The sequence below is a fragment of the Triticum urartu genome, chromosome 2A (assembly GCF_056163025.1).
Source record: "Triticum urartu cultivar PI428250 chromosome 2A, HENAU_Tu73, whole genome shotgun sequence".
Lineage (NCBI taxonomy): Eukaryota > Viridiplantae > Streptophyta > Magnoliopsida > Poales > Poaceae > Triticum > Triticum urartu.
The window spans coordinates 748,799,775-748,827,653 of record NC_141874.1 but is presented as its reverse complement, the minus strand read 5'-3'; the positions used below and the strand labels follow the sequence as shown (position 1 = coordinate 748,827,653).

General features: G+C 38.0%; 1 pseudogene across 1 annotated transcript; it reads right to left on the bottom strand.

The window, feature by feature from the left end:
* Window positions 1-631: 631 nt before the first annotated feature.
* On the bottom strand, window positions 632-12,358 carry LOC125540297 (uncharacterized; annotated as a pseudogene). Its single transcript, XR_015617705.1, has 14 exons — window positions 12,278-12,358; window positions 11,172-11,521; window positions 10,386-10,624; window positions 9,585-9,741; window positions 9,411-9,488; window positions 7,085-7,156; window positions 6,394-6,513; window positions 5,112-5,276; window positions 3,567-4,092; window positions 3,334-3,490; window positions 3,054-3,163; window positions 2,449-2,561; window positions 1,176-1,539; window positions 632-1,082 (listed from the first exon to the last, which is right to left on the bottom strand). The product of XR_015617705.1 is annotated as an uncharacterized LOC125540297 (transcript).
* Between the last annotated feature and the right edge of the window lie 15,521 nt (window positions 12,359-27,879).

The window sequence follows — 27,879 nt, the reverse complement described above, 5'->3', positions numbered from 1 at the left end:
AAATTTATGACCAATTCTTCGAGGGTCACTGACAGAAGGTCATAAGTTGACATATTTCTTGTAGTGTGCAGGCCCAATGCCACACACTAACTCCACGCCACAACAAAGGCGGATCCTGCGTGTGCGGTGCAGATTGTCATGGTGGAAGCCACCCATGAGATGGGGAGGGGAAGGGATGGAAAGGCAAGCCTCCACCACTGTCATCACCGATGGCCTCCTTCGACAACAGTTGTTTGGCTAGCGCGATGATGTAGAGCTTTCTAGGTGGCGGTGAGGTGGCCTCCATAATCGCCCGGGCGAGTGGTGCAGATACAAAGTTATCTCTCCCATTAAATTTTAATAGTTAAGAGAGAGTGTTTGTGTCCTTCTGAGTTCTGGTGATCATGAATAATTCAAAACTTCAATCCACTAAGTACAGAAGTGCTCTGTGTAGTCTTCTTCCTAGGAAGTGTGGGTTACTCGATGCAACTTTGTGTCAAGCGTGTCTGATCTCACACGTGAGTGTGTGTCTGCATGCATGACCTGGATAGACCTTAGTATATATCCTAGCATCCATACATGTCCCATGAACAAAGTGACATTGTTCTGAAGTTTGGACTGGAATAGTAAACAACAAATCGATAATGCAGAATGTCTCAAATCTGGATGTGTATTCAATTCTCCCCCATGTGAAAATACAATCTTTATTACAACCATTATTCGATTTGAAAGTTAAGCTTGTGACATGAAATGACTAAAACTTAGGGGAACAATGTACTTTGCCTAAATATTGATAGGAAGAGCAGTCAAGAAAGCCAATGTATAAGGAGATGTAGACTTGCCGAAATGTGTAGACCAACGTGGAAGCTTCTCAAGAACCGTCTCAACCATTGGTGTAACCCTATTCACATCCGTTCTTAGTTTTACCAAAGGAGAAAAGTCTTCTTCTTTAGTTTCTTTTGCAGATGCATGTGTTCCATTAGTTGACCAGAAAAGGGTTAACTCGAATTTTGTTGGTGAGCTCTTGCCACCTGCAAAGCGGATTGTATGCCATCCATCGACCTCACTCTTACCACCCAGATGAACCAACTTATTCGAGTCCACTGATTAAAATAATACATGGAAAGGTCAATAAGATGTCAAATAATAACTATCTAGTCCATCTAGATTTATCAATCTAGTTAATTGTAGCTTACCATAAATAGTGAAGTCATCAATTTCCTGTTTATTGATTGCCAGCGACGAACGAGTAGATGACTTAGTATCAATTGACACTATTGTTCTACGTGCATCATCAGTAGAAGAATCACTTTCAACATGGAGCATAGGAACTTCTGATTTGCTCCACCCAATATTGCTCCGTTTGTAACTCCTGCAGCCATACATCATGGTAAATGTCGCAAAATCAATTGTCATATTTCTTCCGCAAGAAAATTCTTCCCCTCTAAGTTCCATCAATTCATGTGTCAACTTTCCAGGTGTGTGCGAAAACAATGATACATAGGATAATGGTTATGTGCTTCCATCATTCATTCTTGTAGTATCAACAACATGCACAACCTGAGGAAGTAGTGAAACAATTATCATCAAATAAGTATCATTTATAGTATGAGCTTGATAATGGAAATAAGGGGAAAGATTCTCATAATTCCAGGCAAAAAATTAGGCAGAACATACATCAGAAGGCTAGTGAATCATGTTACTTGTACTATCCTACAAATGTTGCATATGAAAATTTTGAGATAATTTAATGTGTTTCATGATTTCTTCATTGACATTTCCAAGTAGGGAAATGATACTAGAAAGGTAATGGAAATATAATATAATCAATTGTTTGTGGGAACATTTGAGTGGCAAAAAAGACATTCCTTACATCCCCTTAATTCTAATCCACAAAACTACAACAACTTATATTTTAATCGGAAGGGATAAGCATTTACTTCCAATTCTTTGTTTGGAGAAACTAGCTACTAGAAATAACTTATATTTTGATATGTGTTGAGTGCATTCTTTGTTGGTATCCGCAAAAGAGTGTTGAACTGTTAAAAAACCAGGTTACAGACATAGAAAATGATCAAAATTTATGGAAAGCGTATGACAACATCAAAAGAGTCAAAATAGTTAACCACTGACCAAAAATATTAGGATAGTACATGTCTAGATAAATTCATACTCCCTCCATTCAATGAAAAAGTGACGTTTTGTGTATTAACACGATCATCAAAATATAACATTGACCATTATCTATTGCAATATATTTATAACAACCAATAAAATTATAAGTATTTTGTTTTGAAAGTAATCCTTGAGACAAATTTATGCATACGATTTTGAAGCTCCTAACCTGGATATTTAAAACAATACCAGTGGTGCAAGTTTTCATTGTTTGACTTTAGACATCCAAAACATCACTTTATTGTGTAACGGGGGAGTACTAACACAATCAAATGGTGTTATAGCAGTGCTTACATTTACAGTACGAGAAATATCCTCTGTGAATGCTGGAAAAATACCACTTGATACCAGTACAATGGCAAGACCAAAGGATGCACATAACACAGAAAGAAGTGCTCTTTTCGCACCTACAGAAAACATATATCGGATATCAACTTATTTTGGGATGTGTGATGTGTGAAACAGAAGGCAGATGTATGTACATATTGGAGAAATATAAAAAATGGATGTAATGATAGATGTACAACAATGTTATAGGGCAAGATTCAGAGCCTTCTTCTAACCATCAAAAGCAAAGTCGTAACAAACCTATGATCATTCCTCTGATTAGTTTGGCTTTGAAGCTTCTTGACATTTTTGGTTTTTTAGTTGTTTCTTAGTTTGGGTTCTTGGTCACCTTTGGTGGCCTGTAGATTTAGCACCATTTTGGCATTATTTTAATCCAAAATAACAAAGTATCTTGATGCATGTCCGAGCGGCAAAACAGTCATTACAACACACCTCTTACACTACATGTCACAATCAAAGCAAAATCAAATTTTATATATGTACAAGGTAACAGAAATTGATATATTATGTAACAGAAGCAAAATGTGATGATAAAGCATGATATGGTTTACCTGAAATATGGACATACGAAAGAAGATAAACAAACATAAAGGACACGACTAATGCGATGGCAACAGCAACGACTACATTTCCAAACCAGCCTGGTAGTCCACCAGGGTTCCTGCACATATAAGTGCAAATAAGGTTGAAATTAGTTCAGTTAACTTAGGTTAACTGGCACAATACTCTCTATTAATAGAATTTAAGTTATAAGCTTAATCATGTCCTAACAAACATAGCAAGTGAGAAAATCTAGAACAAGTTTGGACGTTGCAGACTCTAGATATTTACCTATCTGCACGTACAGTAGTGCCAACCATCACATCAACCAGGCGAATAACCAAACCAGCGGATGACACAACTGGCACAACTAAAGCCAGGACCAATGTAACAACCTTAAGATGTTTAGGTGACCTTAGAGGAGATAGTGTTGCTTCCATAAGGCCATCTACAACAAAACAACAACCATCAATACTCAAGGTGAATATCAACATATTAACTCTTAGATAGTCACCCCAACTTACACGCAAAGGCAGGCGAAACAAGCCAGATGAGTGCTATATAGGATGCTCCGACCTTAAAATAGGTTCCAAGTATCAAAACTATGAGCCACTGGAGAAAACCAGATTTGAAAATCCACCTCTCAGCTTCTAGACCAACAATGTGATCCATCTTATTACCAGTTAGACCTGGCTTTGTTCTTGAATACACTTGTTCAATATGCTTCTTCAGGAGAATAAATCCAATGTGCTGACCAATGAATGCCCCAAGCAATGCAGGTGAACCAAATAAGCCAATAACTAACCAGGGATTTGCAACAAATGAGATAGGAAAGGGACAAATATGTGGCACGACAAATGCAACCACAACTGATAAGAAGATCGAAAATATCAGCGTCGAAATAATGCTCAAGCATGATATTCCGAGGGACACAAGCACAGAGCATCTGCCCATAAGCAATGATGTTCCCAATATCAGAAGTGAGTGGAATATTATTGAGTTGTGAAACATGGTTGCTAGGCGTTGCGGATAGACCACCATGTACTTGCCCTGCAAAAATAATAACATACAAGTGAGAAGGTTAAACAAAGTAATATTCAGTTGAATATGAAAAATCGTGCTAACTAAATCATTTTTGTTATATGTATATATGTATATGTAGACAAATATGCTATCTATTTTTTAAGATACCACCAACACATCTGAACACGTACTAGAATTATTTGCGTATTCTCCTTGGTTATATAATCATCTAAGTTTTCTTTTGCAGGAATCCATTGTTCATATTTATGTCAGCCAAGTCAAACAACACCAATAATCAAAAGCACTAGAGTGTTTTTGAAGAATCATATAATGCCAGGAGCACATGGACATCTAATCATAGCTTCAAACCTAATTCTGATATTTAGTTTGAGTCATGGTATGACCTAGTCGCAGAACCATGACACTCTAGATGATCATGAAGTTAAAAAGGAGGTAAGGAATAGGGGGTGACAGGCAAAAACATTAGATGATTCCATTCCATTGCTCTAAACAGGCAAAATCAAAGAACCATGACATCAAAGGTGGATAACTCATATCAGAATTGTTTCATTCTCAAAGTAATATATGATGTAAAATATAGCGTTATTTCTATTAGGACCAAATATGAGACATTTATTTTCTCTTCTTTGCTTCAGTTATACCCATACCCCTATTTTATCTTGCCATCCAGTCAAATTAACTTTGCAAGAACATCAAAATTCACAAATATTTTGGTCCAAAGAATTCGTATTTATTTCACAACAATTTTTTGGTAATAAACAATTTACAAATCATTCGTTGGTCTTGCTGTTTCCTAGATTACTACATGACTTAACAATTCTAAATTATAAAATTTGGTGAAATTATTATGGTCCTTCATTATGTGAAAAATTGGCATATGAAGACATAGAGTAGTGATCAAAAATTTCCCACGGGAACATATGAAAATCGAAATCTATACATGTGCTTTCTTAGCTTAAGGAAAAAACTAGATATTGCATGGTACAATCAAATATTTGATAACAAAAATATTGTAATCGTTATACCAGAATGTCAAAGAAGATAGCTTTCTTCTGCTCTACGCTCTCTTGCTTTGCCTCGTGTGCATCTTCCATAAATTTTTGTGATGAAGCAGCATGGAGTAGGAAGGCAAGCATATTTTCTCCATTATGCTGAAGGGATCCTGGTTTAAGATGCTCCATTTTGTCATTCTGCACAAAAGATAACAATAAAAAATCATGAGTAGGCAACGAAAATGCTTGGTACTAAAATAAATAGATTGAAGCTGCCACCACATATATATTCCTTTGACCTTTGGTTACACTCCCAATATTAATCAAAGTTAAAATTACGTCTAGAACTATCAGCTTGTTCTAATTTCTGTTGGAAAGACATAATTAATTTACAATCTAATGGCAATGAAATTATTTTAATCAATTCACAGTAGGAAACAAATGCCTGGATATATAGTACAATTTGGAATTAGAATCACGCATTCACCCTCTACGAGGAGCCGTGAACAATCAGGTGGATCCTCAAGAAGTGAAGTTCACATGTGATGTGTTCACCTTTAACCTATTTATATCAAAGTGCTACTTTTGGTTCAGAGTACATATATACTCACTATATTCCTTTTTGTTTGGAAAGGGTAAATCAATGACAGTAACATAGCTTAATCTCAAGGTCCATAATCTCTAGATCTTCGAACAGGAAAGTAACCAGTAGATTCTTTCACCGAGTATCTGATACAGATATATTTGTTATTATGTTAATAAAAAATACACTTGGTGAATTTTAATGGACTGAGGGTCTGTAACATTTTTTTTCTTTAGAAATTTGGCTTTATATATGTACGTAGCAATCCAATCTGTTTATAAAAAAATAGAACATAAGTTAAATCTTTGTCATCAGTATCTAATAAACTACTAACATGACATGACCTAGCTTAGCTATTTTTCTATTTTCATTGTGTTTATTTTGCTTTGTTTCTGTAAATCAGTTTCCTTCTGTTGGCCGTTGGCCAAGCTATACTTTGTGCCTTCTTGGCATCCTCTTCTTAATACCCAGACACATAATTTGATGTGTGCTTAAGAAAAGAAATATCTACTAAGTTGCTTAAAGTGTAACGAATCTGGAAAAGTGTTCCACACATGAAAAAGTTGTGCATAATCGATATATTTCCGACGGTGCATCATTTGCGCCATTACGACAAACAACTAAAAAATAATTATTCAAAACAGTACCCAAAACAGAGCAAAGTAACTTCTACCACCTGATGCAGAATATATGGAATTGTGCATATATAAATATAAAGTCATGAAAGCAAACCTTTGTGTGATACACAGATGTCATATCTGTATATGCAAAATCAAGGCCAGGAAGACCAGCAACCTCAAGATATATTTGGAAATCTGTAGCAGAATTTGTTGCTCCAGAATTGAAAATATCCTGCAATTACAAATTTGGGTTATATCCTATTTGCAAGCTACGGAGACACGCTAAAATTGAACTATGCTGGTTGAGTAAAGTGACAGGTCGAACCGTCTCCTTTCACTCTAGCAACATGATATCACTTCATATTTCTTCTATAAGTTCGGTGTTAGCACCAAACAAGTGTGTGTGGGGTGGATGAGGAACAATCATGTCATTTTTTCCATATGAAAAGGTGAATTAAATTGGGAAAATTCAAATTGACAGTGGATAAAAATCACTCCATTTTGCTCTGAGCTGATTGCAGAGTTCCTGGAAACATGAAAAAATTGCCACTGTTATTTGCTATAATCCAATGTTCCATGCTACTGGCCACAATATAATTTTACTTTTTACCCAATAATTTGGAACAGGAAGATCACTCAAGCTTCTACAGCTAGATCTGTATTTGACAGGGTAAAGGAACCTCTATGGAAAGTGCAAACTGTTCGTTCTAAGACAGCAAACTTGAGAATCAATAAAAACTGTTCAAACCGTTCTTTCTAAGGTTTCTGAATCAATTCCTACTCAATCTGTTCCTTTTTTTTACCTGTATAGCTATCTGAGCAGATGGGTATTTCGCTACAGCGGCAAAGCTCTCCAAAGCCCATTGGTGAGTACCCTGTTATATGAACAAATATAGTAAGGTAAGCTTAAAAGGTTCAGAAGTAATGTTGTGATAACACTTGAAGAATCCACAGCAATTGAAGAACCGAAGAAAACAATCTGATGCATTAGCGACCAAGTAACTCATGGTTTGTGTAAATTATCTATAAATAATGGAAATGTATTGAAGAACGAATTGAAAAAAAACTCAGCTGCTGGAAGGGCAAGTTGATGTCATATGGGGGTCGATTAGTTCTGATCAACTCAGTACTAACTAGCATGCCAATGTTTTTACTTTCGTTCTTCGAAATTCCGAAAGGGGTCCAAAAGCAACTTGATTTCTTTAGATCTCGATTCTTTTGGCAGTCTGATGAGGCCAAGAGGAAATACCGTCTGGCGCGATGGGATATCCTTTGTCGACCTAAAGACCAAGGGGGTCTCGGTATTGAGAACTTGGAAATTAAGAATAAATGTCTAATGAGCAAATGGTTGTACAGGTTAGGGACAGAGCCGGAGGGCATGTGGTCTCAAATCCTGCGCAATAAGTATTTGCACTCGAAAACGCTAGCCCAGACTGCCATCAGACCAACTGATTCATCGTTCTGGAAGGGATTTATGAGAATGAAGGCTATGTTCTTTCGTAGGGTCAAATTCTTGGTTGGCAACGGGATGTCAACAAGATTTTGGGAGGATACATGGTTAGGAGAGACACCTTTGGCCTTACAATATCCTACCATTTACAATATTGTGCAACGTAAGGAAGATTACATAGGTATCGTCCTTCAAACTATTCCCTTGAATATTCAGTTCAGACGTACATTAGTGGGTGCGAGATGGACAGCCTGAATGCACTTGGTTCGGAGATTGATTGAAGTTCGACCCTCCGACGTGCCGGACTCTACACAATGGAAGTTAACTAAAAATAGGATATTTAAGGTGAAATCCTTTTATACGGATTTGATTAATTCTGGCCCCCTCTCAAGGTCACTTCATATATGGAAGGTTAAGGTTCCTTTGCGGATTAAAATTTTCATGTGGTTTGCCCACAAGCAAGTAATACTCACAAAGGACAACTTACTTAAGAGGCGATGGGTAGGCAACTCGCAGTGTTGTTTTTGTGCTCAAGATGAGAAAATACAACATTTATTCATTGAATGCCCACTTGACAAGTTACTTTGGAGAACGATTCATATAGCTTTTAATATTAATCCCCCAGTAGATATTGCGTCTTTGTTTGGGATGTGGTTAGCTGGGGTTGAACAGATCACGGCAGCTCGTATTCGGATTGAAATATGTGCATTACTATGGGCTATATGGAACTGCAGAAATGATATGATTGTTAACAGACAACACAACTTAACTTTTTTGCAGGTTATCTTCAGAGCTACAGCTTGGATCCGTATGTGGTCCTTACTCACTCCTATGGACTCCAGGGAGCCTTTGGTTACTGGGTGCAACCAACGGGAGATGGTGGCTCGGGCTATATTCAACCAGTTCGGATGGCGTTCGCATAACAGGATAGAGGGCTAGAGAGTTTGTCCTTATTATCACCGTATCGGTTGTTTTTAGGCCCTTTCTTTTTTTCAGATCTTTGTGCTATGACTTTGCTTCATTTGCGAGCTGTAAGACCTTTATGATCGGAAGTACCTTTCTACACCCAGGAGCAAATGCTCCTGGTATGAATAGTAAAATTAAAAAACTAGAAAAAATTTCAAAAAATTCTGAAATTTTTTTGTGACATACTTTCACAAATGTTTGATGTGCACGCAAAATTTCATTGTGAAATCACATTGGTGGAAGGCGTGCCAAAAAAACAAAATCAGAGCTCCAAAATGCTTTTGTAAGTAACATTTTCAGAGCATCGATTTTGTTTTTTTTACCACGCCTTCCATCAATGTGATTTTGCGATGAAATTTTGTAGGCATAACAAACATTTGTGAAAGTATGGCACAAAAAAATTTCAGAATTTTTTAAATTGTTTTTGAATTTATTTGATTTTACTGTTCACACCAGGAGCATTTGCTCCTGGGTGTAGAAACTCCACGTCCCTTTATGATGATACTTTCTGGATTTTTAATAAAAAAGCCGCATGCATCATCATGATGCAGAGGCCGGGAGTATACCTCCATTTCCAAAAAAAAAGTAACTCATGGTTTGTGTAAAATGTTCAAAAACCTTATTTACTAAACAAACTAAAATAAGAAACAGGTACACGACTGTTACAATTATAAATGCCAGAACAATTTGTGAAAACAAAACGTGAGGCCAACCTGAAAAAGTGTTGATTTCCCACCGATGCCCATAGCTTCCAAATCAACAGCAAAACGTACTGAGTTTCTCCAGTGGTGCTGCACAAATATTATTAAATTACATTATGGAGCATAACCACAATGACCTATGTAACAGTTCGACATGATATATGTGTGACAAATGAAAATAGTGACCTGAGTTATAAAACTGTGGGCCCCGACAAGACCCTCTTCTTCCCCTGTGTTGAATAGAAATAGGACACCACTCTTAAACCCATGAGCCCACTGAGCCACTCCCCGTGCAAGCTCTAGCATAACTCCTACACATGAACTGCAATCTCCGGCACCTCCCCTAAAAAAGATAGAAGTTAGATTCATTTTATCTCTCAAAAACTGACAATGCGGAAGCAAAAAAAAAAGTAGAATTGTTACAAGAGTTGGTCTGCTACAGTACATGTATTTGCAATAAATAAACATTAGTTTGCCGCTAAATTACATCCTAATAACATTAGATGTAGACTTGAACAGTCTGAATATCTGTCTAAATTACTTGTAAAAATCATCAACAACAGAATTGTTCCTCCCAAACATGCCTCAAAGCTATATTCTTGTTCAACATTCATGTGCTGTCAAGTTATCTTTAGAAAATGTGAGATCTCGATATCTCCTGCTTATACTTAAAGAACAATGCACGACTGAGCCCATATATTTGTCTAATGTCATTTATTTCGCATACATTTCTTTTACCTCACTCTCAGCACCCACCCCTTCCTCAATTGAAGGCTCATAATGTGGTACCCAAGTTGGATTGTTGCATATTAGTACATTCTACAAAATTAAATATATGACGAACCAATTTCGTGTCAAAAAGGCATGCGGAAACCCTTCATTTCTGATGGTAACCAATTGATGTGTTGATGATTAAGCATATAGTTAACATTACATAATGCAAAGCAGAAGCAAGGCTGCCCAGTAAGGGAGAAGACGGAGCCTTACGTTGTGAAAACTGTGTCAATATGAGAAGAGACAAGAATCAAATTTTCCTCAGCTTCCGGTAAATACTTGGGAACAAATCTGAGAATCACGTGCTTAAGGTCTGAATACAAGATTGTTTTTCCCTTGAAAAGGCCCCCGGCTAAACGATTTGCACCAATGTCTGTGTGGAATAGCTCCAGTTGAACATCAACGTCCGGGTGAGCTACCTTCTTTATTTTCTCTGCTTCTGCATATACATACTATTGCATGGAAATGTCAAGACGGATAGTGCAACTAAAAGTAGATACAGTAGAGAAATTATAAGTTCCAACAAAAATATCGCACGTCCTGATGGGAAAGTAAAAGTGAAAGATAAGAGCAAGAAATAATTAGTTGGCTCCTCACTTTAACTTATATTTCTTCTCCACTTACTCCCTTTTCTACGCCCTCCGTTTTTAAATATAAGTCAGATTTCAATACCGACTACATACAGATGTACATAGACGCATTTTAGAGTGTAGATTCACTAATTTTGCTCCGTATGTAGTCCGTATTTAAATCTCTAAAAAGACTTATATTTAAGAACGGAGGGAGTAGTTATTATACCCAAACACTACAATTAGCATCAACAGTTCAACAGACAACAGCTAGTTCCAACTTATTAATAGAAAAGTATCACTGACCCCTCATGTTCAGAATATATCAATGCATAATAAAATTGACAGAAATTTTATAATTGGTCTAAAGACTGAAATTGTAAGTAAAAACTATTGAAAATGCGAAAGCAAGGTAGCTTGAAAGGACAACCTGCACAGCAAGATCAAGGGAATCTGAACCAACTGGATGAGGACCCAGGCCTGTCAAGTACTTCACATGCTTAAGGGCAGAAGCCTCTGAGAACCCCCGCTTACCAGCCTGCTCAGCATCTAGGGGCAAAGGAAGATTTGCAAACTGCATACGGTAAACTGACCAGGACCCATGAAGGAAAACTATCAACAATCCCAGCAACAAATAAGCGCTCCTCCTATGCCTGCCGTTATCTTTATCAGAAACGACTGCCGCATCAACTCTAGGCCTCTCGTGGGTTGACACTGAAGAAGCTTGTCCTCGAGGCATTTTGCGTGTTTAAATGTAGTGAGACGCCTGAAAAAAGTGGACTGTTCAAAAAACAATTATGTTGGCAGTATCATAAGTGTACACGATAATACCAGTTAGAGCGGAACATGAAAAAAGCATTGCGTTCCATATAAAGAAATTATGTGGCATTTAATAGTTTTTTTAGGAAAAAGAGCCTACGATGGAATTCCCACAAAGCAACATGATAAATATTTTGAGTTCCACGTACCAAAAGAAAGATTTCACATGGATCCAGGAAAAATAAAACATGAACCAGATGCTCCCTGTTTTGTTTAGGATTTGAAATCAATATGTGCTACCATTGTAAGAAATGGGTGTCTGCTAACAGGTAACCTTCCATTTTTCCATGTAAGAGGTTACATGCACAGACTAAGCAGTAATTAATCAGATACATAGACAGTCTCAGGGTTTGCTAATATTTCCTTGTAAGTTTTTAGCACAGTTCTACAACACCGAAGGTTCACAATTTCAGAACAAGGATGCTCCCATGTCCCAAAAGCAAGCTAATCAGGTCCTACTCCATAGTCGGTTGGTTACAAACTGGAAACTGGAAAACAAGAGATGGTCTAGGAGGACAAAGAAGAAGATGATACACAGTCGAACGAACAGTGAATGCACTGCACCGGACTGATGGATTGGAGTAGTAGCGTTCACGCAGGACACGAATGCGTAAACAAACAGCAGCACGAAGAGAGAAGATTCGCATTCAATTTACGAAGAGAAAAACAGAACAAAATTGTACGTAGAACAACAAGCTAGTACTAGTGCTTCCTTACCGGCCGATGTGTCCAGCAGAGTGTGCGAGGAGGAGGAGGAGAGCGGAGTTCTTGCTTCGGAGGATTTCGGTGAGGTGAAGTAGCCGCCCGGAGATGGAGATTATATATAAGATGAGGATAGAAGGAGGCGACCGCACCCACAGAAAAAACGTGCTAGTGCTTAGGGTGACGATGCTGAAGAACTTCTGGTCCCGCCGTGGTGGTGGACGGGGACGGGATGCATGGCGAGAAAAGCGTGCGCGCGTGCCATGGAGACAGACGATGCTGGTTGGTTACGTGAGGCATCCTTCTTTTTGCAAGTCGACAGACTGCTTTCACTCATGCATGCGTACTTCCAAACAAACATCACGGGCTCATCTCTCATGCATGGGACTCGAAAGGAGTTTCTATAGACATACTATTATTTTTTGCATTAGCATTGCAAATATTCCCTCCATTCCACAATATAAGGTGCATTGGTTGTTAACAGTTCCAAATTTGTTTGGAGACTGATGGGGTGATATTCATCATAAGTTGAAGGGCTAAAACCAGGGGAGATATTCACTTGACAATGTTTCCCGCAGGGCTACTACCATGTTTTACTTTTCCCCTAAAAACTACAACTTTTAGTTAGTTACAGGTTCAGCCAAAATTAAACTCAATTATGGCAGTGATGGCCCACAAGTCTGGGCTAACATGGCACAATATTCAGCTCCGTCATATTGACCGTTATGACATCTAGGGTGCCATACGCCAGTCTCATAAAACTCCCCTGGTTTTTAAACATTTCACAAATTTACAGTGGACGGCCCACAAGTGAGTGATCTAACCCTAAACTGATAAGTAGTTAAGCTAACCTAATCACATGGGCCTGATGGTCAGTGGCCCAGCTAATCCTAACTAGCCACTAACCCATCCCCTAACCTAACAACTAACCCATCCTTACTAACCACGTGTGCTAGCGGCTGAGACGCCCTTCCTCTCCACGGGCGATGCACCCCCGCCGTCTGGCCATGGAGCGGCTATGCTGCCGATGGCCTCCAGTTTCCTCCCCTTTCCTCCCTCCACCCGCACAACTCGCCGCCCGGTGGCCTCTGGTCCACAACCTTATTTTCTATGTGGAGAAAGAAATCATGAGAGGAGATACCAGTGATGCAATCATTGATCACTTTGAGGCCATGAAAGAACATAGAGGGTTTTTAAAAAGGCAATGCTCTTAACTTAATGTCTTAATTTATGAATTATTGCACAAATGTATTTAGTATGTACTTAAGTGATTTTTCTTTTGTAGGCAATCAGGATTTATTGTCATATGTCGTCGTCCGATCACATTTATTTTCATTATTCGGAGTTTGTATGCTTTAGTGTTGAACTTTATATAATCAATTAGTATTTCAAGCCGAAGTGAACCATTTCATTTTGGTAAGGAATCTTACTACCATACATTTTGAGTTGCTGAGTGTGCTATTATATATATGATGTATAAGTGAACACCGGGATATTTTTGTTCTAGGTCCGTGGGAAGATATCCTGTGATACCAAGTATCACATGATACCATGATATCATGTTTCAAAACTCAAAGTTTATGTCCTAAATGTTTTTGATTTTTTTTTGGATGTTCACAAGTCCACCATCCCTAAAAAAGTCAAAGTCCAAATTTGAAATATACATGGAGAAACAAAAAAGGCAAATCCACATGTGAACAGTGCCGTGTTTGCTTCTGGCCTTTGTGACACTATTCATGCAGAATTTGTCTTTTTTATTTCTCAATGTGTGTTTCGATTTTGGATCTGAAGTTTTCAGGGCTAGTGAATATATGTCTTGTGAACACTCATAATTCTTTTTTTTAATTTTCTTTTGAAGCACAGAAATCTGGGTTCTGAAACATGGTATGATAATATCATGTGATGCTTGGTATCACATGATATTTTCTCCGGGGTCTTCCCCTGTGTATTACTCCCTCCGTTTCAAATTATTCATCGCGGAAATGGATGTATCTAAAACTAAAATACATCTAGATACATTCATACCTGCGACAAGTAATTCGGAACGGAGGGAGTAGATCCAAACCTGGCTGGTCCGCGGTCCGGCGAGCCACCCCACGCGCTCCATGCGCTCGTGAGAAACACCAAAATCGTTCAGGATCCAAGCAAAATTCTTGCTAACGTGTAAACACATGCATGCACATGAACCAAACTAGTAATAGCCTCTAGTGGTGCATGCATCTCATTGGATTTTTGCACGTGCATACATCATGCTCTGCCAGCCTGTAGGTTCGTCGAACCTGTGTGGTGACGGGGCCCTGTGAGCTCACGTGAACCATGCACAAGAAATACACACGCAGGCACAGTGTCATTATTCTACCCTGCGAGCACGTACTCCTACAAAAGAGCCAATGCGCTGCTACTGGAAGTTTATTGTGGAACGTGGGCAATTTTACTATATTCTGAATATGTCCCTACTATCGTTCCATGAAAAAAAATTACAGAAAGGATAAATATATTATAAAAGTTTATAGAAAGTACAAATATAATAAATACATCGAGATTCCAAGACCACAAAACAATCACTATTGCCGTGAACAAGTCTTGACGCACTGCTGTCGCCGCTTACCTACTAGAGCCAGCTTGACCAATGTCAATAACAAAAGGAAAGTCTTCGTGCAAGTGCCCCTAAGAACAAGCGCCCTAGAGCCGCAGTCGTCGCCATTGTACCCTTGCATAAATATGAAACTTCTGACACCAAATATCGCCCTAGAGCTGTGCGGTCCGTACAGACAGCCCAGGAGATTGTGGCCCAAGTGGTGGCCGTGCAGGCAGAGCTGGTGGGAATATCCTATTTGCCGCTCGCTGCGGCAAGTTGTCAGGCGGACGCACAGGGAAATCGATCGAGGGTTCGCGCGTGGGCCGGGCCGTAAAATGTTTCGAAGATTTCGGTTTTAGAAACCTTCTCGCTTGTTCCCAGCCGTTTTTTTCCGATTTTGGAAACCTCCTAGGAGCTTCCTAACACTTTTTTTCTGTTTCTTTTTCTTTTTTTGTTTTCCTTTTTCCTGTTTATTTTTTCTTCTATATGTTTTCCTTTTCATTCCTTTTCTACTTTTCACCTTTTTTCTTTCTGTTTCTTTTCTTTATTTTTTCTCCTCTTCACTTTTTTCATTTTTTACAATTTTAAAAAATTTCAAACAATTCAAATTTTGATTTCATGTAAAAAATATTCGTTCTTTACAAAACTGTTCGAAGTTTAAAAAATTGTTCGCTTATTGAAAAATATGCACCGGTTTTAAAAATATTGTTCATCCATTGAAAAAATGTTCGAATTTCCAAACTTGTTTGAGATTTTTAAAAGGTTCTAAATTTTCAAATTTTTTCTTCAGTTTTAAAAAATGTTTGTGCTATCTAAACTCCTTTCTTTCAAAATTTATTCCAGTTCACAAATTCAAAATATTCATAATTCTCAAATTTTGTTCACAAAATTCAAAAAATGTTCTCCTTTTCAAATTTTGTTTAGGAGTTTGAAAAATGTTCCTCTTTCAAAATTCATTCGGAAATTTAAGAAAAATGTTCGTGTTTTCCAATTTTGTTTGGTAGTTTCAAAAATTGTTTCTATTTCAAATTTTGTTCGCAATTTTCAAGAATGTGTCTGTTTCTAATTTTGTTAGGGAGTTTCAAAAAATGTTCCATTTTTAAAAAAATGCTAGCGAATTTGAAAATTGTTTATCTTCTTTCCTTATTTTTTCTACTTATTTTCTCCTGTTCCTCTTTCCTTTTTAGAATATTTCACAGTTCTAAAAAATGTTCTTGATTTGGTAAAACTGTTCATATTTCTCAAAAAATGTTTGAAAATTTTAAAAAATGTCTTTCATTTTCAAATTTTGTACTGAGTTTGAGAAAAGTTCTTGTTTCAAAAATTGTTGACGGATTCGAAAACTATTCGCATTTCCAAATTATTGTGCAGAGTTTCAAAAAATGTTGCATTAACAAAAATTTGTTCACATATTCAATAATGTTCATGATTTTCAAAAAAAGTGTTCAGTTTATCAAAAAAATGTTCGGATATTCAATAAATGTTCGAGCTTTTTTTCTACTTTTCAAAGTTGAAAAGTGTTCGCTTTAAAAAAACATATTTCCAAAATAATTTTCGCGTTCAGAATTTGACAAAATGCACGGATCTATATTACCCTTAGCTTAGCGCCCCATTGTAAAACCAAGAAACTCATGTATCCTTTTGGCTTGTCTCGCGCATAAGCAACAAGAGAGGTCCCTTGTTCGATCCCTCCTTCGAGGACACTTTTTGAGGATTTTTCACTGTTTTACGCTAATGGGCCGGCCCAGCTAGAGTCGCGCCTGTGCGTCCGCTCGGCAATTCGCCGCAACGAGCGGCGCATAGGAACTCCCGAGCTGGTGAGCCAGGACCAGTTTCTCAAAAAAAAATGGTGAGCCAGGACCAGGTGCGGGAGCTCCGAGAGCTCCTATTGGACGCGCGCGTGCGTCCAATGGTCGAGCTTTCGCGCAGAAAGGAAGAGCGCATGGGCCAGCCCATTAGGAGGAAACGAAGCTCCAGACGAATAAAAAATAATTCAAGCGTGAATCGAAGCTTGAACCCACGACATCCATTCATTCAGCTAGCGTTGATAACCAACAGAAGCTGCGACCTATTGTGACGATTCAAGGCTCTAACGTCTAAGTACATACCTTGTTGAATTCTTTTTTTAAAGTATGCATAAAGTATTTTGTATATCCGTTGAACATTTTGCAATATCCGTTGAACATTTTCTTAAAATAAGTTGAACATTTTAAATAATACACGATCAACTTTTTTGAATACGATGAACATTTTTGAAAAAATGAATATACACGCTGAACAACTTTCGGATACGCACTGAACATTTGTAAAAGAACGTTGAACAATTTACGAATACACACTGAACATTATGTAATATATACAGTGAACAAAGTTAAGAAACATATTGAGCATTTGTATATTCATTGAAAAAACAAAACCGAAAGAGAAAAAACCAAAACCAAAAGAGGAAAACAGGACAAAAACCAAAAACCAGAAGAGAAACAAGAGAAAGCCAAACCAGAAGAAACATAAACAAAACTAGAAGAAGAAAACCGGAACAAAACCAGAAGAAAAAAACAACAAAGAAAACCAAAACGTGGAAGAAAAAAAACTAACGAAAGAAACAGCAGCGAATGAAAAAGAAGCACGCGAACCCGTAGTGGGCCGCCACAACATGCACGCGAACGGAAACAACTGTGAGCGTTTCCTCGACAGCTTGCCGCACACGGGCGTCCAATAGGATTCGCCGGGAGCTCCTATACAGCGCTGCGAGCGCCTGCAGGACGCAAACTGGGCCGGCCAAGGACCAGTTTCTCAAAAAAAAATGGTGAGCCAGGACCAGGCGCGGGGGGAGGGAAAACCCTATTGGACGCTCGCTGCGTCCAGTTGTCGAGGCTTCGCACAGAGAAGCGAGCGACTAGCGATCAAGATGGGCCGGCCCAGTCACGAGATAGCACAGGCGCTACAGCGTCCCGGTTTTGGGAACCTTCTGGAAGGTTCTTGAACCGGGTTTTCACTGGTTTTTTCTGTTTGCTTTTTCTTTATAGTTTTTTCTTTCTTTTCTTTTTCTTTCTTCGTTTTTCTGTTTCTTTATTTCATCTTTCAATTCCTTTTTCTTTTCTTTTTATTTTCTTTTTGTTCATGTTTCAAGTTATGTTTGGGAGTTTCAAAAAATAATCCAATTTCAAAATTTGTTCACCAAATTCAAAAAATGTTCATGTTTCCAAATTTTGCTGCGAGTTTCCATAAATGTTTCCATTTAAAAAATTGTTCGCAAATTGCAAAAAATGTTCATGCTTCAATTTTTGTTCGGGAGTTTCGAAAAAATGTACGCAAGTTTTAAAAACTGTTCATGTGTTCAAGTTTTGTTCAGGAGTTTCAAAAAATGTTCCAAGTTTTAAAAAATGTTCAAGTATCCAAATTTTGTTTTCGAATTTGAAAAATGTTCGGGTTTTGGGAGACTTTACAAAAATGTTCCCATTTCCAAAAATTGTTTGCATTTTTCGAATTGTTGAGTTTTTACAAATTTTGTTCTCAATTTCTAAAAGTGTTCGCTGTTTCATACAACCTTCATGTTTTTTTCCTCAAAAATAGTGTTTCTCAAAAATGTTCGCACTTCCAAATTTGTTTGGAATTTTTCAAAATTGTTCTCTATTTTAAAATATGTTCTCAAGAAACAAAAAATGTTCGTGCTTTACAAAATTGTTCATGCTTCCAAATTTGTTCAGGATTTTTCAAAATTGTTCTTCGTTTCAAAATTTGTTCTCAAGGTTCAAAAAATGTCCGTGCTTCAAAAAATAATCCGCGCTTCCAAATTTGTTCTCAAGATTCAAAAATCGTTCATGCTTCATAAAAATGTTCACAAACTCCAAAAATGTTCAATTTCCGAAAAATGTTTGGGAAATTCAAACTTTTTGGTTTTCATAAAATTTGTTCACATGTTCAAAAAATGTTCATGTTTCCAAATTTGTTTACAAATTCAAAAAATTGTCCACATGTTTATTTTTTTACTAATTCAAAAAATTGTTCCTGTTTCCGAAATTTGATCACATATTCCAAAAAATATGTGAACAATGAAATTTACAAGCTCTATGTCAAAATATATTCCAAAAATTTGTTCACATGTTAAAATACTGTAGGATGATTTACAAGCTCTACGTCAGAAATTTCTTTTTGATATTGTAACATGCAAGGACAATGAAATTCAGCTGCCGTTAGTAACTTCTTTCCTGCGGAGACATGTAAGTTCTCTATTTTTTTCTCTCCTATGGAAACAAAAGAGATGTTATTTTCTTAGAGCCTGTTCTTTCATACCGAACAGTGAAATTAATTTCTTCTAATCGCGTATATGTTTCTTCTAATTCTTTTTTCTATTCTCAAGGGTCTCATTAATACTGTCACCTTCAAGGGAAGTGCACTGCAAGATTCAACTCAAAGGAATACTTCCATGGGAAAAATGTTTCCTTACCGATAGAGCTATCTTTTTTCTCTCTTGCTAATCTAGTGATAGTTTCTTCCAAGACCTTCAACTGTAAACAATGTCCGAAAACAGCTGAAACAGTTATGAAAACGAGCAGTAAGACATGTACATTTTTTTTTGTCTTTCATGACGCCTTGGTGATACTATCATCACTCAATTTCATCAAGATGTAAGATTACCACTTTTATGACAGTTTTAGAAGTACCACTTTGTAATAAATGTAAAATGAAATTTCATGTTTTTTTATAATTAAAAACTAGTTGAATCAATAGGAACAGCACCTGGTTTCATAAAAATGGAACCTACAACCATTGTTTAGTAAATTCAAGGTTTTGTCTTTCATGTTTCTTTGGGAAACAGTTGAAACTGTACCATTGTTTAGTTTATACAAGGAAAACAGAAGAAACAGTAGAAACAGAAGAAACAGTGGAAAACAGCAGGGACAACAATCAGTGGAACAGCTTCGCGAAGCAGAATCAACGAAGCGGTAGAAACAGTTCAAAACCAGGGAAACAGCATGATTACAGTTGGATGATTTCGCCTGGATCGGACCGGACAGTCTGGTGGATCGACCGGTATTTCGGTCAAAGCAAAAGATGGCGGTGATTTTAGTGACGACATAGGAGCGTGATGCTGATGGTGAGCGGCTTCTGGGGCATGAAAACACATGGTGCATGCCTGAGGGCTTGTGCGGCTTCGACAAGACTATGGCGCGGGGTTGATTCAAGGCAGTGTACACTTGAGAGCTTGAAGTCAACAGGGCGCGGGATAGCAAGACGTAGCTTCATGGAGTCTTGTTGAAGGTGGAGTTGGAGTCTAATGGACGACTTCACTCTGAGCTGATGGAGGGGCTATGGCGTAAGTTAACGAAGAGTCGAAATCTATTTCAGCGGGAAAGCAGGAGACACGTGGTTCAGACTGGGTATTGGTGGTCTGATGGGTTGATTCAAGGCAGTGTACACTTGAGAGCTTGAAGTCAACAGGGCGCGGGATAGCAAGGCGTAGCTTCATGGAGTCATGTTGAAGGTGGAGCTGGAGTCTGATGGAAGACTTCACTCTGAGCTGATGAAGGGGCTACGGCGTAAGTTAACGAAGAGTCGGAATATATTTCAGTGGGAAAGCAGGAGACACATAGTTCAGACTGGGTATTGGTGGTCTGATGGAGACGTGATACTCGGCATCTGTCGGTGATGATCGGTGTTTCTCTGCAGTGGGTGTTGAGGCAATGTGGGCAAGCAACCCGGAATACTCGACAAGGACAACAGAGGCTCGACGGTATGATAGCGGCGAGGCGTGCGGTAAGCACGGGACACAGCGATAGGCCAAGGCACTGATGGTCAGACATGTGGTCGGACAAAATGTGCAGAGGGTGCTGAAGCAGTGTTGACAAGTACCAGATGCAAGTTGATGAATGGGTCTGTCGGATCCAGAAGATGGACATGAGTTGACCATGGAGAATGTGAGAAAATGGCAGAAAGTCTGAAATTGTCAAAAGCTGATAGAGTGCATGTCGGGGAATGCAGTATTTCAAAAAAATTCCTACGATCACGCAAGATCTATCTAGGAGATGCATAGCAATGAGACGGGAGAGTGTGTCCACGTACCCTCGTAGACCTAAAACAGAAGCGTTTAGTAACGCGGTTGATGTAGTCGAACGTCTTCGCGATCCAACCGATCCAAGCACCGAACGTACGACACCTCCGCGTTCAGCACACGTTCAACTCGATGACGTCCCTCGAGCTCTTGATCCAGTTGAGGGAGAGGGAGAGTTTCATCAGCACGATGGCATGGTGACAGTGATGATAAAGTTATCGGCGCAGGGCTTCACCTAAGCACTACGACGATATGAACGAAGTGTGTAACTGTGGAGGGAGGGCGCCGCAAATGGCTGGGAACAATTGGTGTGTGTTCTAGGGATGCCCTCCCCATGTATATAAAGGAGGGAGAGGGAGGAAGGCAGCCTAGGGCGCGCCAAGTAGGAGGAATCCTACTTAGGCCCCTAGTCCAATCCCCCCCCCCTTTACCATATTTGAACAAAGGGGAAAGGAAGGGGGGGAGGGGAAGGAAGTAGGAGTCCTACTTTATACTTTCCTTTTCCTCCTCTCTTTTCCCTTTCTTCCCACATGGCTAGCCTTATAGGGGGGCACATCAGCCCCTTGTGGGCTGCTGTGTTCCCTTACTTGGCCCATTAAGCCCATATTTTTGCCGGGGTTGCCCGGAACCCCTTCCGATGTCCCGGTGTCATCCGGAACACTTCCGGTGTCCAAATACCATCGTCCTATATATGAATCTTTATCTCTCGACCATTTCGAGACTCCTCATCATGTCTGTGATCTCATCCGGGACTCCGAACATACTTCGGTCATCAAATCACATAACTCATAATACAAATCGTCATCGAACGTTAAGCGTGCGGACCCTATGGGTTCGAGAACTATGTAGACATGACCGAGACACATCTCCGGTCAATAAGCAATAGCGGAACCTGGATGCTCATATTGGCTCCTATATATTCTACGAAGATCTTTATCGGTCAAACCGCATAACAACATGCGTTGTTCCCTTTGTCATCGGTATGTTACTTGCCCGAGATTCGATCGTCGGTATCATCATACCTAGTTCAATCTCGTCGCCGGCAAGTCTCTTTACTCGTTCCATAATGCATCATCCCATAACTAACTCATTAGTCACATTGCTTGCAAGGCTCATAGTGATGTGCATTACCGAGAGGGCCCAGAGATACCTCTCCGACAATCGGAGTGACAAATCCTAATCTCGATCTATGCCAACTCAACAAACACCATTGGAGACACCTGTAGAGCATCTTTGTAATCATCCAGTTACGTTGTGACGTTTGATAGCACACTAAGTGTTCCTCCGGTATTCGGGAGTTGCATAATCTCATAGTCATAGGAACATGTATAAGTCATGAAGAAAGCAATAGCGACAAACTAAACGATTATAGTGCTAATCTAATGGATGGGTCTTGTCCATCACATCATTCTCTAATGATGTGATCTCATTCATCAAATGACAACACATGTCTATGGCTAGGAAACTTAACCATCTTTGATTAACGAGCTAGTCATGTAGAGGCATACTAGGGACACTCTGTTTGTCTATGTATTCACACATGTATCAAGTTTCCTCTTAATACGATTCTAGCATGAATAAAAACATTTATCATGATATAAGGAAATATAAATAATTAGGGCATATTTCCTTCAGTACATGGCTGTATATTTTTTGGTGTTCAGTACACATGGAAAAGTGCGGATGACACGTACAGAAGGAGGAGGAGGTGATGTAGCTATGGGACATGTCAAAAACTATCCGGAAGAAAGTATGAGACAACTGCGAATTTGACTCAGTGTGACATAGGACAACGGTGAAATTTCTTCAAGTTTCAGACATGCCGTCAAGGAGAGCGGTGATGTTGAGTTCAGGTAACTCTTACATGTGACGACCAATATATGAGTTGTTCACTTTCACGCAGACAGTGATCGGTGTGTGATGGCGTTGAATGGATACTCCGGAAGTTGGGAACGCAAACTAGAGTAAAGAGGAACTTAATGTTGCTCGAGTGTTGACTGTGAAGAAGACAAGGCGCTACAGTTGCAGGTGGACTCACATGGAGTTTGGGAGTAGCAGTGATACTCATGACGTATCTCAAAATGTACAAGGAGGTTTGAATATTGTGTATAAGGATAGGTTACAGGTGGACTTGGATTGAAATTGTGTGCAGACATGGTAGAAGTCGTGTCCTAATAGGACGCTTATATTCTAGACCTCTTATATAAGGAAAGAGTAGACACACGATGTAACATATGCCAACATAATAGCACAGACGCGCAAGGGGAAGCTGGCGGAGTGTGACGGTGCCTTGGTGGCCGGTGTACGGTATTGTGACGGTGTCACGAGAAGGAGCGCCCATACTTAGGCCCTCGGAATGTAGTCATATCGATGACCTCATTAACAAATCTCGGTGTCGTGATCGTGGGATTGATTGATCCTCGGTTGATCGACTATGCGCCTCGGATTAATTATAACAATTCACCTAGGCCCGCACCTATGAGGACAAAAAAACACTAACCTAAAACTACTAACATGAGTGGAGGCATCGGGATTCTCCTCCCTGCCATCGACCACCAGGGCGGCAGGCAGAGAGGAGATGAATCCATGAGCTCGCCATTGAAATCTGAAGGAAATTTTTTTGCCCTAGACTCCTGGGATTAGGGGAGGAAACGAGAGGAACACAGACGGTTCTAAATCTCCTGAAGTACTACTGTTTTTCCACACAACAAATGGTTAATTCCGCAAGTGCATTCATGATATTTTCTAGAGCTCTTTACGTTGATTGGAGAGTTACATCTTGTACTTTTATGTAACTCCATCTCCAAAAAAAATATTTGGCCATTAGATATGACAAAATAATTTTAAATAATATTTTTTCTAATTGTTTGATATATTTCTTTTCTAAGCAACGTGTATTTGAAAAAAATATTCATCCTACATTTAAACAAGATATAACATGTATAAAAAATAATATTTGTAAACAATAAAAAATAACATAGTACAAATAAAAAACGTTCATGTTGCTTAAAAACATGCAGACATTTAACACGAGTGTTTTAGTATTTTGAAAGGTCTTCACACATTAAAAAAATCACCACAAATATTTTTAATATGTATTTGTAATAAATATTTAAATTTCAAAAGAATAGAAACCAAGACATATAGTGAAGAGGAAAATTTTATAAAAGAAAAGAGTGGAGAAACAAAGAATAGAAACCAACAAACCTTGAAAACGAAAAATAAACACATTATTTCGGACCTTTGCCCATCCGCTGTAGGTGTTTCGTTTGGAGCTCACAACTTTTATTTTTTGAGAAAAGTTTGGAGCTCACAACTGAAGTGTGCTACTATGTACCGTGTGCAGCGAGCGATACTGGTGGATCCGCTGTAGGTGTTTCGTGTTCTGCATGGTGGCAATTTTCAATCTACATTTTTTTGTATCTTCATGTATATAGTAAAATCCCATGGCAATATATTTTACTTTTCTTGTCATGGCAATTTTCCCTTAATTGGCATGGAAAATTTACGTAAATCACCATGGCAATTTTCAAGTTTTATTTCCACGGTAATTTTTACTCTTTATTTAGCATGGCAAATTTACATTTTATTTCCATGGCTAAATTACCTATATCGACATGGCAAATATTTAACTACTATTGTCATGGCAATTCATACTCATTTTTTGCCATGGAACTTTCACATTTTCTTTGCCATGACACAATTACCAATATTGCCATGGCACATTTACTTTAAATATCATGTGAATAAAAGTATTTTTGCCATGGAAGAATAGTGTGAAGTTTGCCATGGCAAATGAAAGTAAAATTTGCCATGTGAATAGAAGTAGTTTTGCCATGGAAGAATAGTATAAATTTTGCCATGGCAAATTAAACAAAAAATTGACATCTGAATAAAAGTATTTATCGCCAAGGAAGAATAATATAGATTTTACCATGGCAAATTAAACAAAAAAATTGCCATTTGAATAAATATATTTTTTGCCATGGAAGAATAGTGTAAATTTTTGCGATGGCAAAAATAGAGTAAATTTTTGCCATGGCAAATTAAACTAAAAGTTGCCATGTGAATAAAAGTATTTTTGCCATATAAATTTGGCCATGGCAAATATGTTGCATTTATTACCATGGCAATTTTTTATTTTATAATCATGGCATTTTTCTTGTTCTTTTTGGTTACAAAACCATGTATTTCTTGCCATGAATATATATTATGATCGGTACAAAAATGCATAGCAAATACATTTTGCCATTTTTTGTAACTTACTTTTCTCTACCCTTGGCCTTTTTTCATTTTTTTGGGCTTGCTGGAATTCATGTTAATTGGGCCAATAGAAAAAGGTGGCAAGGAAGAAAAACGTTCGGTGTGAAATTTATCTCAGCGCGAACGTTGTAGTTCGTTTTGATCGATGGGTCGCTATGAACGTTTCGTTCGGTCCGGGGAGCTCCCAAACCGAACGTGTGGGACTTATCAGTGTTCTTTTTTTCCCAGGATTCAGTCCACACTATTATATTCTGATCTATTACCAGGATTCAGGACTCAATCAATCTATCTATTCGATTCGATTATATACTAAACGAAACATGCGGATCAACAATAGAGATATATGCTGGAAAATCCCATGGATCTATTAAAACTATTAATCATTAATGGAAAAAGGCTAAAACATACCTTGAAGTTGTAGACGAAAGCTAAATTAAACCCTAAAAACCTGTTTCGCATACTGGGAATATTACAATCCTGACCGGATAACCTGCTACTTCCACGGACGATAATTTAGGCTGGCCCACTATACCACAACAAGAATTTGTGCAGTTTAAAAATGTTCGCACATTTCTAAAAAATAGAAGATAAAAATGTTCCTTTTTTGTATTTTTGGCACAAATTCAATTTCTTTTTGTGTTTTTAAAAGAATGTATGGAATTTTCAAGTTCTATTCACACTTTTTTGAAAATTGTCCGTGATTTCAAAAAATCACATTTGTTAAAAAAATGTTCAGAATTCCAAAAGTTTTTCACATGTTATGATTATTTTTGGATTTTCAAAAATTCTGTCACAAATAATGTTTTTGGAATTTCATTAATTATTTTTTGGAAAACACCGAAGCGTCGAACTTTGAAAACATTTTTCGGGGGCAAACAAATATTGAAAACGTAAAGAATTTTGGAAATGTCCGAACATTTTATAAACTGTGAGAACCTTTTGAAAATTCTGAATACTTAATAAATACAACTATTGTTTGAAAAAAAATTCAATTTTGGGTAACCGAACACTTTTTGAAACATAGTTTTTGGAAACCTGAACAAAATTTTAAAGTGCGAACACTTTTTTTGAAACATGAACAAATGTGTGAAAAAAAGTTTGTGACATCTAAAAAATATCACGGGTTTAGAAAAATGTACGTGCCATTTCAAAAAAATGTATGTACAATGTAAATAATATTCGTGTGATTCAAACAAATGTTTCATCCATTCAAAAAAAATGTAACATTTCAAGAACACGAGTTTCAAAAAATATTCTTGTGACATTTTCAAAAAGAAGTGTATACAATGTAGAAAAAAGTTTGCGTGATGTAAAAAAATGTGTCATACCCTTAAAACAATATACACAAGTGTTTGAAAAAAGTGTATAGTATTTTTAAAATGTTTCACAATGTAAAAAATGTTTGCGTAGTTTTATAAAACTAGTAATAATGTACGTGCAATGCATGTTTATATTAGGTAGGATATTAGTTGCACGTTATATTAGGTAAGATATATCTGTTGCACGTTGGTATTTGGTAAGATATCAATTACCTTTTTCACAGGAATGGTAAGATATTAATTACATGACAGATTTCAAGGGATAGCGTTGAGTCAAAACATGTTTATAACCAATGGCAGTGGTGGGTAATTAGAGCGTTAAACGTGTTTGGTGCTCAACATTGGAGCGATTTGAACCGCTAGATAACATGATTTGATGGTCGAGATGGTTTGGATCTGCCCATTTGAGTCTTTTTATATTGGTATAGATGTTTCTCGTTGTTAAGAAATGTAAAACGTGTATTTGGAAAAATATTATGGCGCTTTTTTAAATCATCTTTAAAAAAATGTAAATAACATATCCGAAATATATCAAAAGTGTATCAAAAAATATTTGCGCTAAGAATTTACATTGGGTACTGAGAATAATTAGACATGTGTAAAAAAATCCCGGTTACCGGTAAAGAGACAAAAGAAAGAGAAAAGAAAAACAATATGAAGAAAATCAAGAAAGTGACGAAAGAAACCAAAAGTATAACGAGAAAGAAAAACTAGTGAAAACACAAAGTGTAACGAAGGAAAAAAAACCAAAGAAAAAAACAAAGAAACAAAGAAAAACTAGACCAGCGAGAGAGTGTGCTATGGGCCGGCCCAATTCTGCGAATAACAGTTAAATCCTCTCAAGTCTCAAAATAGATCGGGATCAGTGAATTTGGTGTGCTGGTTTCAGGGATTGGGAGTTCAGGGTTTGATTTAGCTTTCGCCTTCAAATTCAAAGTTTGTTTTGGACTTTTTCCATCTTTAACCTATCAATTGCGTAGCATAAGTAATAGGGCGGGCCAGGTAGCTTCACGTGACAAAAACATATACATATCTGCACTACTATTAAACAATCAAACAAGAACTTCCTTACGTGCACTCCGCATTAGCCTCACAACACCACACAAACCAATCAACACGGCATGATTAGGCCCACAAATCTCAATCCAACGTTTTGCCTTAATCGATATGTTTTTTGGTGTGCACTTACTAATTTACATTGACTAACCATACTCCACCGCGGGGAAAAACTCCACGCACACACAACCCCGCCCCCTACGATCATGCAGGCCTCCCAAGAAAAAAAACGTATCCCACAAAAAGCAAAATAGAAACATATACTAGGGAGATCCCCACGTTGCGTGGAACGGTGGAAGGACGGCGACCTCGCCGCCCGGAGCACTATCGTCTTCCTGGTCAGCACCCG